The sequence below is a fragment of the Dermacentor silvarum genome, chromosome 2 (genome assembly GCF_013339745.2).
Source record: "Dermacentor silvarum isolate Dsil-2018 chromosome 2, BIME_Dsil_1.4, whole genome shotgun sequence".
NCBI classification, from domain to species: domain Eukaryota; kingdom Metazoa; phylum Arthropoda; class Arachnida; order Ixodida; family Ixodidae; genus Dermacentor; species Dermacentor silvarum.
Window position 1 is genome coordinate 43,082,335 of NC_051155.1, and position 11,849 is coordinate 43,094,183.

Here is an 11,849-nt window from a genome sequence, read left to right on the forward strand (position 1 = left end):
ACCATTTGTTGAGTGATTATTGACACAGCATTGAAAAGTACATTGTGCACCTGTTGAGATGGCATTGATATTTCGAAAATTGCCACTGAAATATCATTGATATTTTGTTGGGCTTGTGGCATTTTAGTGCGCTTAATTTTGAAATTGCTTTGCTATTTGCCCTTGCATGCCCCGGTGCCTCTTATTTTTTATTTATTTCATAATACCCCTAAAGGCCCCCGAAGGGGTATTACATAGGGGGTACGGATACATGGAAAAAATTCGAGCTTTGCGCGTTACCGAAAAAAAAAGAAAAAAAAAGAATTATACATAAGTACGACGACTAGCAACATACACAAATAAAACAGTATACGAAATAGATTAGTCGAGTAACAACTTAAAACAAATTAAGGGCATAAATAGATACAGTGTACAAGAAGCAATACGAGGTCTTGCTGGAAACTGCGTCAGTTGTCATCTTAACAAATTAATAAGACATGATACACTTATACAATGTACACGCAAACTTCACATAACTTTCCCTAATCCGAACGGAAGCAAAGGAGTGACTGACATATTTCATGTACCCTAATATGTAATATAGCATGCACATGACACATTATTACAGTATATAAGGCACAACTTATTGTATATTATTATTATTATTATATTTCATACCTGAAGACAGGTATGAAACCTGTCTTCAGGTTTCATACAGCCTACAGTGCTATTAAGTGTAAGGGAGCAGAACTATGGCACACATGCTGAAAAAATGTAGCAAAAGCGTACACATGCCTAGTTAAACTCGCAACAATTTTTTCTGGAAGATATACAACACCGCCTGCACTTACAGCATAAAAAAGCTTCCTGTGCCTGTACAGCACAGCACAAATCAGGGTCATGAGAACTGAAAAGTAGAACTTAGTGGGTTTAAAACTACGATGATGATGGATGTAATTGATAAACTTTACAAAGTTTTATCACTCTTATTGGCTACCTAAGGGACTCCTTGAACTTGACCTACAAAGATGTACAGCAATGTTAAAAACAAACGGAAGATGGAAACCTATAGCCTTCTTGGAAGAATAAACAATGCAAATAGCTTTATGTGTCACAATTTTACGAGCACTTTGGCAATTTGGTGTATGTACAGACTTGACAAACAGCAGCTCAAACAGAGATGCGAACGCTGAATTAAGACAAGAATACACACGAATGCTCACTCAACTTGAAGTTTATTACAGCAGAAAGAATTACATTTCACAATTACAGCAGAAAAAAATATATTTTGTAAAAACAACAGTCAAGTGACTCAAAGGCAGACCTTAAGCATACCCTTGTAACTAACTTTGAACACATGAACTCTTGGCTTGCATGCATAAATACAAAAATGAAGACCACTGGATACCTTACAGTAAAATGCTTCACACACCCAGTAAACACTCACAGAAGGGTTTACGGCTGCATGTGAGTAGGCAAAATAACAAGTAAACTGGAAACAAATGACTTCATGTATATATATACAAAACACCTGAATCGTGTTTTTCAGAGGTAAACTTCTAAAACATTTGTGCTGTAAAAGCAGCTTACCTCCCTGGCATAAGTCAAGAACTGCACAGTATTTCAAGACAGTAGAGGCTTGGGCTAGTCGGTGCATACTCGAGAGGGAAACAGCGCAAAAAAACACAAGACAAGAAGGGACAAGAAGCGCTGGTGTGTGTCTCCCTTCTTGTCGTGTTTTTTCACGCTGTTTCCCTCTCGAGTGTGAACAGTATTTAATTTCTTGTGTTACTTGTGGGTACGAAAGAGTTTACAGGTGGCATTTTCTAATTTAGTGAGCTCATCAGTGAATTTTTTTCTGGACTTGAACAAAGCTAATGAAATCATTTCTTTGGGCCTTTTCCACCCTACACAGCAACTAACTGGTACCTCGGTCAATAAAAAGCTAATGCAAGGCTAATACTTTCAATGATATAATAAAGTTGCATAAAATACACAGACAACTGGAGTGACAAACAGCTAATGCAATTCCCAACAGTGAAATAAATGGTCACCTGCATCATCAAAGAGCCCAGAACGACTCATTATAAAGCATGAGAAAAGGTTTCAATAACTGTACAGCCAGATTGGAGAGCTAGTAAAAAACGCAAATAAATGCACATACAAAACACCATTTACCACACTTGCGCACATAAATATATATGATTCCACCAGCATTTCGCTGCATAAAATATATAAAAGTTGCGACAAAGCAGTAACTGAAAGACGGAAGGAGCTGCACTACCCATGTTGGAAAAAAATATCAAAAGTGACATACATGCATATTTAATCTGACAGAAAACGTCTTTCCAAGCTATATATTACAAAAACTGTACAACAACGTTAAGAACAAACGAGATGAGAAGCTATACCATTCTTGCAGAAATGAATAGTGCAAATAACTTCATGTATCTCAATTTTCCGGATACTTTGGTAATTTGGTGTGTACATACTTTACAAACAGCTCAAACAAAGATGAGAACGGTGAAATAAGGTAGGAACACACAATAATGCTGACTCAACTAGAAGTTTGTTCGTGACGACAAAGATATTAAGCACACTGGCCAACTTCACAAAGAAATAGCCATGCATGCGTGGCAGACAGCCCGGTGCAACAAAAAAAGGAACAAAACACGTGTTTTGTAGTATAAATATGCAGGTAAAAAAACAGTGAGAGATGTCCTATAAGTGATACCACCAAACAAGGAGAGCTCTTTTAAATATCCCAACTCTTTCCCATTAAGAGCAACAGATAGCTTATGCATTTGTCTTCTTTGCAATCAATAAATAAGGCTTCCATAATTTCTCTTGTGTTCTGGTCTTTGTGATGAAACAATTGTTCGTTCTACCCCTTACTTACAGCAGAAAACACAATTTTGTTTAATCACAAAGGCCACGCATACATGGTTTCTTATCTTTGTCAAGTTCCAATGTGTTTACAACCTGTCTTCAAGAATAAACTTCTAGTTGAGTCGGCGCTTGTGTGTGTTCCTACTTATTTCATTATCCTCGTCTGTGCTGCTGTTTCAAGTACGCATGTACCACTTGGTTCGGCTGATAAACATTCTCACAAGAAAAAGGAACTACCTCCACTCACAAGGTAGCCAATTCTTTACAACTAAAAGGCAGAGCACATCGAAAGTAAGCCTTCACAGCGTCCATGAAAGTAAGTCTTCACAGCGTCACAGCGTACACCACAGGGCAGAATAAAAAATAGTTAAAAATCCCACTTGACGCAGAGTGGCAACAGAGATGCGAGCTTCCTGGTGAATCAGCCGCAGATCAATGAATGTCTCTTGCGCGAAACGACGCCAAGCTGTTCTTGACGAACGACACGTCAGCACCTGGGCTTTTGGTGCATGTGTAACCTGTAGAGAAGAGAATGTAGATAGAATTAGATAATGCAAATTAAAAATCTGTCACACAATATACATAACCACGCACTAAATATTAGTACACACTACACTGGCAATTAAAAATTTGCGTCTCTTTCAAGAGGGCCGTCACGAAAATGATGAAATGGATTGTTACAGTAAATGTTACCAAAGATACGCACAGCGATGTTTGTTTCACACCGGTGAAATATATTCCCGGCTCTCTCACAACACGAAAGACCGTGCTATAGTACACAGCCGATACCAAGCAGCAGTCCGAATCTTCGGGAGCAGCAGGGCAGACCTAAAAATTCGCCGAGAGCGATGCGCGCGCGAGCGTGCTAGTGAGAACCGGCACCGCTTCTTTGAAGCTTAGTATCCGCTGCTGCGTGGCTAAGAACATTCCGCGCGATTTGTGTGCCGCGCGTTGCGTACGCGTCCTGTGCGCATTGCACGCTTGCGTCTGTGCAGTGAGCTATCTTCCTGAACGTGCCATTCCTCGCCGCGCTAACGGTGCTCGAGTGCGGCGCTTAGCTTGAGGCGCCGATGAGCCGTCTGGCGTTCCTTTCGTTTCTGCAAGCAACGCACATTCGAGTCGGCCCAGCTCAAAGAGGTATCAGAGAACGGCGGCGCGCTTGAGTTATCGCCTATTAAAAGCGTGCAGTACGCCTTAAACAGCAACACGTCACATTTGATAAATATGCTTACTGCGGTTGGGGTGGCGATGTGTGATAAGGCCAGCCCGTCGGCGGCTTTGCCGACGTCGCCACCACGCCTCTGTTCATTTACGCTGTGTATCCGTGTAATCATCGCGCCGATGCAGGACTTATCGGTGGGCTGTTCTCCGCACATACCGAAAAGGCGAAATATATTTTGCAGCACACCGCGACATTAGCCACAACGCAAATAGAGGCGCAGTTAACGACTACGCGAGAAAATGTGCACACTAGCCTTAAGGTATACGATGAGCCACTACAGATTAAGAATATTTTTTTTAATATCGCAGTGTCGCTCCAAAGGTGAAGCATCGATTGCGATAGCAAATTAGTAGATAATATTACGAACATTTCAATCGAAGCAGCGGCGGCAGCAAGCGCTAGCTTCGCGCGCTTTCGCTCCAGGGCATGCGGTTTGCCTGCAGAAAGTGAACGGTGTGCTTAACATCTCACGATCGTCCAAGTGAAAAAAAAAAAAAACGCGGCTATGTTCTCAACAAAACGAAATCACTCACCTGTGTGCAGAAGTTAGGCTGCGGCTTTGTTCGCCTTCCTTCCATCATGAATTCTGCCGCGCAACTCATCTAAACTGCCAGGCTCGAACATCGCCCGAAGACCAGTGGCTGCGTCAGCGAACGTCTTCAACGGACAAACATCCCACTTATCATCATAGAGCAATTTCACTAAAACTTGCGTCATGATGTCCAAAAACAAAAGAAAAATGCTTCCAACAAAGCGCGCGCGGCACGAACCACCGCAAAAGTTCAGACGAGTGACAGAGTCGAAAACCGGTCGCAGCCTCAGTATCGTATTAAGTTAATAAAATCGTTCCTACTAAAAATAACCACTAAAATCCATAAATAATGATTGATAATTTTTGTTCATAGAAAACATAAAAAAATTTTGAAGGAAAACTTAATTTGTAGCGTAAAAAATAAATAATACGATTAACAAAATTGCGACTACGAAACTAACGGCACACTGCATACCGTTGCAAAAGACTGCTCACAATAAAGTCACGCACGCACGCACACACCTAAACACTCATGCTCAAACACTGGTTTGGCGTTTATTGCGTCACCTATGAGTAAAAGTTATTACTAATATCTTTATTTTTGTGAACAATAATTTCTTTAAGTAGTTTGCAGCATGTTTGCAGATGACGCGGTAAAAAGTAGGGTATAACGTGGGCGCGTAACTGTTGTTTCTTTCATTTCTCTTTGGCCTTCGTTTGTTTCACTGAACATAGGAGAGCTGCAGGCTTGGGAGGCTTCCATGGCAAGAATTTTATCGCATGCTTCTGCAAGGCGAGTGTCGGGAGCAGCCGCTGAGACAGCGATTAGCTGCGTAATGTTGCGGCTGTTGCTGAATCCGAAACTCTTTCAACGCGCTGTGGTCTCAAAGCGCGTTCGTTGTTTGATATCTAGTACCACGGCCGTTGGATAAAAAAATGTATTATGCTTTCGAGACACAGGGTGTGGCACAGGAAATTCTAAGACCTCTGAAGTGTATGTTTACAGCCTGTGCGCGCTTGCATCCTACGGCTCGCACAGCGCGTCCGGTGCTCAAAGGTAGCGTCGTCGCTTGTCGGCGCCTGCCTTATCGTCATCATCCGCGCTGCCGCCGTGTCTACTTTTGGGGAACTCCCCATGCACGCAGTCACCGTGTTTGCAAGTGAATTTCACATTCTTTTGCTCCCTAAAACGTGCGCATTTTGGATCGCACCTATGGCTATGCCATATGTTGTATGTTAAAACGACGATGGCATTTGTACGCCGGCGAGCAAGTCACTCGTGGGCGATCATGAAGATGGTTCAACGTCGCAGTTTCTACGTAGCGTAAACGGCTACGAAAGCGGGCTGGTCCCGGACATAGTACAGTCTAACATGGCGCCTCAAAGCGCGAGCTGTCGCAAGAAGACGAGGAAGTTACATGGGGCGCGCGCGCCGAGCATTCAAAGCGCTGACTGGTTTCGGAACGAGAGACGTACGGGTGCGCTCGTGGCCTAAAGTTTAGAGCACCGGGCTGCTGCGCTCGAAGGTCAACGTTCGGTGCCAAAGTCGGTCACACACTGTTTTCTTTTTACGAAAGCGAGCCCAAACTAGAACCTACGTACCTACCGCAAAGTGACAAGAATTAGGCAAAGAATGCTTCTTAATAAAGTTTTGAATTGTCGCCTTCATATGCAAGTCCTAATTAGTATATGCTAAACTCAACTGCTACACAACAGAAAAACAACTACGAAAATCAACACAAATTACTCAATAAATTATTTATTGAGAAGCTCTCAATGGTAATATCATTGTGCAACTGTTGAGCGAACTCAAAGACTTTAGAGACTTTGTTGAGAGTCCGTTGATTCAACAATACCCCAACAATACGTCAATAGAAAATCAACAGTCATTTTTGTACGGGAAATCAAGGCATATACCGTACTGATATAATATGGCTATTCATGTTATGATATATCTAGACCATTTGCTCACAAAAAAGGGCAGTGCTAATGTTTTGCCACACCTGCATTTATTATTATCCTTTACGACAGGGCAAACTTCAGGGATATAGAGGTTCTAACCCGACTTTCAGAAATTTCGCTCGGGGTGCGAAAATTAGCTATTATCGGGTTTCAGCCAAAAACGCAGAACACTACATATAGTTCAGGCGCCCAAATATGGGAGGTGGCATAGATGGCAGCCGTAATGGTAGAGCAGAAGCTCTACGAGAAAACGATTTTTCTGAAAAACTTATTTGGAATACCGAGGGCAGACTCACGATATGCGCCGCTTCGGTTTCATCCGACTTTTTCTAATTTTTTTTTTTTTACACTGCGCGGCATATTCGTTCTGAGAGCACAGCACCAACAAACGTATGCTTACCTCTGTCGGCTGCTCCCAAATGCAGTTCACGCTCCTGTAAACGTTGCAGGGTCGCTACACTCTGCGTTCTCCAGTTGTCTAGCCCGTCAGTGTAGCTGTGCGCCCGAGAATGGAGTCACTCTTGTCTTGTCACTGCGCGTGACTCGCAAGATTGTGGTATTTCCGGGCCTATCTTATCTGTCACGAGCGCGCTCCGTGCCACACAGGCGCAGCCAAGACACCGTGTCGCGCCGCCATAAAACGCTCCCTTTGGAAGGCTCTTACGCGGTTGCCTTCTTGGCCTTCCTCGAATTACGTGCAAGCCCGTAATCTCCGCCCGCTTTATAGGGTAAAGGAGAGCACGCGCGCCAGCCAAAACACATATATACACCTCGTCGGCGCGTTTGCGTTTAAGATTGATTAAACAACTTTATTGAGAGTCCTGCGAAGTTAATTCGGGGCGGCCCTCAGCCGCGGCCTACAGGCTTGGGCCGCGAGCCCGTCGGCTCGGGCGGCTTCCTCGGCTCGCTGGACGGCCCAGAGTTGGTCTTCTAATGCGGAGATGAGCAGAGCCGCCTCCCAGTGTTCCCTGTGGTTCTAGACTGCCTTCTCGTGGTTTCTGCGTACTTCGTCGTCTAAACTCGAGCATTCCCATAGCATGTGTCCCTTGGTTGGCCTGGCATCGCACACCCTACATTTATCCGTCGAATAAAGATCTGGGTAACAGAGACGAAAGATCACTGGATTTGGGTACGTGTGTGTTTGCAGTTGTCTCCACGAAACTATCTGCTTCTTACTTAATTTAGTGTGTGGTGGTGGGGGGTATTTGCGTCTACCGAGCTTTTCGTTATAGTTGGTCATACGTTCACCCCACAAAAGTAATAGTTTCTGGGATTTTACGTGCCACAATTTCAATCTTATTATCAGGCACGCCGTAGTGGGGGACTCAGGAATAAATTTGACCACCTGGGGTTCTTTCATGTGCAGCCGATACACGCTACACGGGAGTGTTTTGCATTTCGCCCCCATCGAAATGCGGCTGCTGCGGCCGAGATTTGATGCAGCCACCTCAGCAGCGCAATGCCAAAGCCACTAAGCAACCACGGCGGGTACACGCTTGAAGGCGTAAAGACAGTGGGAAATTCGACGCGTGCAAACTGTGATTTACGTATATAATAAGTGAGTAATACAGGATCCTCCAAGTCTGTTTTCGTTAGTTCATTCGGTTATTTGTCACCCGCCCAAATATGGCGTCGACGCAACAGAACTGTGAGGAGTAGAGTAAGCATACGGAATTATGTTTGGAAACAAATGCATCTATTCCACGAGAGTGATAAATCCCCAGAAGAAAAGCGGTAGTATACCGAGTAACAAGGCTGTCAGGCGATGAGGCAAATCCTTTACGATTCTATTCACTGCATGCTTGGAAGGAGTACTCGAAGTGCTGCTTTGGGAATGAATAGGTGCGAGGATAAACGGGTAATATCTCGTCAGTAGAGTGTTTGCAGATGACAGCAACACGGTCGTGGACAGCGAGGAATTAAGGGGAGGAAAAGGCATCAACAGATAAGAGATTCAAGTTTAGAAATACCGAGGCATTTAAAAAAAAAAATGAGAAAGCATAATTTCAATGCGATCCACCCGCCTATAAATGAACATCAACCTGAATCAAAAATACCCGACGTTTTTGCATTTGCACCCCATCGAAACGCAGTCGCCACAGCCGGGATTGAACCCACGTCCTGGGTCGCATCAGCGCTGTGCTATAGTCGATAAGCTACCCCGGCGGTTGTAGTAAAGAATAGTATGTTTTTTTTTTCTCAATAGGGTGCGGGTTGACTTACAACAAATGATCGAAGACCTTAAACGGCAAAGTATCATGGCATAGGTAAGGGGATAAATATGCAAGAAACTAGCGGGATTTTCAAAGAATGCAAAGATAATAAGAATTTGTGATTGGTAGTCAGCTTCTTGAAGGCGTGCAAAAAGGCATTTAACAGCATGGTGAGTTTTGACTGGCTGGCACATTTTGGCAATATAGCAGATTTCAACTGCACGACACAGTACACAGAAATAACAAAGCTATATGTTGTTGCCGTCCCTCCCGTGTCCGGGGTCACGCTGTGAAAATGTACACGTTATCAAGACTACAGTATTTTAGAGGAGAAGTAACGGCGGATCCAGATCACGAGAAAGAAATTTCTAAGCCAATCGAAATGAGCTAAGAGCATAGGGCAAGGAAGTTATGAGCAGCAGCTTACAGATATACGTAAATGTGTACAGTTAGTACTGAATAGGTGTTGTTTAATATCCATGGCTCCGTGACGGCTCCCTCCAAGTTGCGTAAACGAATCTCAAAGGCTATGCTTTCGCTGGCTGTCATGCGCCGGAAGCAAATTGCAGCGCGAGAAACACGTCATGGACGCTGTGTTTTGAACACCACCTAGGGCGCGATCTTGTACGCGTTCCAAAATGGAACGGAGGCGTTCCGTTCCATCGAGCCGCACACGATTGGTCAATTTCAACCGCGACGTTCAAATTGACAAATCGTGTGCGGCTCGATGGAACGGAACGCCTCCGTTCCATTTTGGAACGCGTACAAGATCGCGCCCCTAGTGGACAGCCTGAACAGAGGACGGAAACGGGCGAGACAAGCCAAAGCGCTTTGGCTTGTCTCGTCCGTCCTCGTCTTTTGTTCACGCTGTCCTACGTATACTGAGCGTGCCGAGAGTTCTACCGAACCGACACTGAAAAGCGGTGATGGCGGCAGCGTGTGAGAAGAACCAGACGAGAACCAGCTGCGTGGAACGTACACGCGTGAACAAATAAATGTGTCATGAAAAGAATAGCTTTCGCTCTTTTTGCACAGACGAATCACGGTTATTGCGCATGGTGCGAGGAGGCCTGCCCCCGTGTAACGGCCGCACCTGATACAGATAGCGAAAAAAAAGTGTGCATCTCTTACACGAGTACACATACAGTGTTTTGTATACAATCAGTATATCATACTTCCACTAAAGTTTGATGCTGAAAATTGGAGATAACCAAATCAGCTTGGGAAGAAGCAAAGGAGCGCTCAAAGAGGGATGAAAAAAAACGCAACATAGGCGTTACGTTAGGAGAAAGGTATGTATTAGAGAAGAAGCAGGTGCAGCTCATATTACGTTTCAGACAAACAAAAAAAGTGAAGTTGTGCAGGCGATGTAATGGATACAACAGACGGACGACCAATGGTCTACTAAATTAAGAGAATGGCCACCAATGGGTGCGTAGAATGCATTCCAGGGCAGCAGATTCGGTGGTGCGATTATGTCAGGAAATTTGCAGGAATATGATGCAATAGTCGGGTGCTACTCGCACAGGTGTAATTGGAGCTCGAGAGGCCTTCGTCTTGCACTGGACATGCTGGACATAAAATAGAGTGATGGTGGTGAAATGTGGGGCCGCTCTTTACCAAGCAATAGCCTCTGCATACACAGGCATCGCCTGGAGGAGCTGGAGGAGCGCCCCTATGTCTGTCGCTATACCTGTCCCTTTACATATTTGCAATGGATCGAAAGAACAAGACACGACGAAGCGAACAAAATTCCAGGGATGATGTAATGGTTGGGAAGAACCGAATAGGCACGGCAGCTACTGGAGAAACGGCGAGAAGTAACTAAGCAACGATTGTTCTTTAATTTTAGATGAAATTAGAGGTCTATCGTATCGCACTAACGACCATCATGGAGTTATAACTGGGTGCAGGAACACAATAGTTCATGGTATTCCAAGGTGTTCACGGGCTATTATTGCATCGACTAGAAAACGTTGTTGCCCGATAAAATGCAGGCGTAGTTTTTTTATCGGACAGGAGCAAGCTGGGCGACATTTGTCCAGTCCTGAAAAGGGCCTCCGCAGGAAAAGAATGCGTGAAAAGGCACACAGTCCCACTGAGCATGGACTAAACTTTTGTGCATTTGTAGGTTGCGTAGTCTGCCACATTCCTTTTTTATGTCGGCGCGTTTGCTTTGGACACATAGATATCTGTTTGATTATGAGGCTCAGTGAGTAAATTTAACAGCTCGCTAAAGAGGGCGCCTTGTTCGCATCTTGTTTTAGATTGTCGCGAATGCGGGTACGAATCTCTATTGCAGGACACTTCGGTTGGATTAAAGCACCCAGGTGGTATAACCCGGAGAAACTGTTGGCGCCTTCCACATTAAATAAATAGCGCCACGTGTGTTAGCGATGCTTCGATAAACCTGTTTGGCAATAACCTGGTGTATCCTGAAAAGTCATTTCTTTTATCATCGCGTACTGTCCTTGCCTTAGTTCGGGCCTGTTTTGGGCGCATGAGCCTTGGCTTGTTTGGCTTCGACCATGTTTTTACGGTGGTTCAATGCAGCTTGTTTAATGGAATAAGCGTTACATGGAAGCCTAAGGGTGTCTTCAGGTAAGGAAATACTAGGAGGGGTCCCGACTATTTTTAGTTGTCAGCAAAAGAATTTATGAGGTGGGAAAATGCCTGCGTTGAAAGGAATCAGCCCTCGTTTTGCGAAACTTAGCACGCATTGTTGAAACTAAGTTCTTCTTCACAATAGGTGGGAAATAGCGTTTTAACAACTTCTAGATTTTAAAAATTCGAAAGCCTTCCACTCAAAAAATTAACGCATTGTATCCGGCAAATATCTTTTCGGCAAAGTTACACCATTAGTACTAGTCACGCAAAATAAATAGAATTTCTGTCACGCACACTGCGTTCTTGAAAAATTGTCAAACTTTGGTTTTTGAGCAAAGGTTTTGGTCTCTGACTGACCCCGAAAGCCGTTTTTTTTTTCTTTGGCGGAGGGCATTTCATCGAAGGCGATGAAGCTGCTAGAACTACTTCAGACAAATCTTTAAAA

General features: G+C 44.1%; 1 protein-coding gene across 1 annotated transcript in view; it reads right to left on the reverse strand.

Annotated features, from left to right (window-relative positions):
* LOC119441426 (uncharacterized) overlaps positions 1-7,153 on the reverse strand; it is a 37,719-nt gene extending 30,566 nt beyond the window's left edge. The window contains exon 1 of the mRNA XM_037706048.2: positions 6,985-7,153. The gene's annotated coding sequence lies outside the window, so the exon portion shown is untranslated. The remainder of the gene's footprint in view (positions 1-6,984) is intronic.
* Between the last annotated feature and the right edge of the window lie 4,696 nt (positions 7,154-11,849).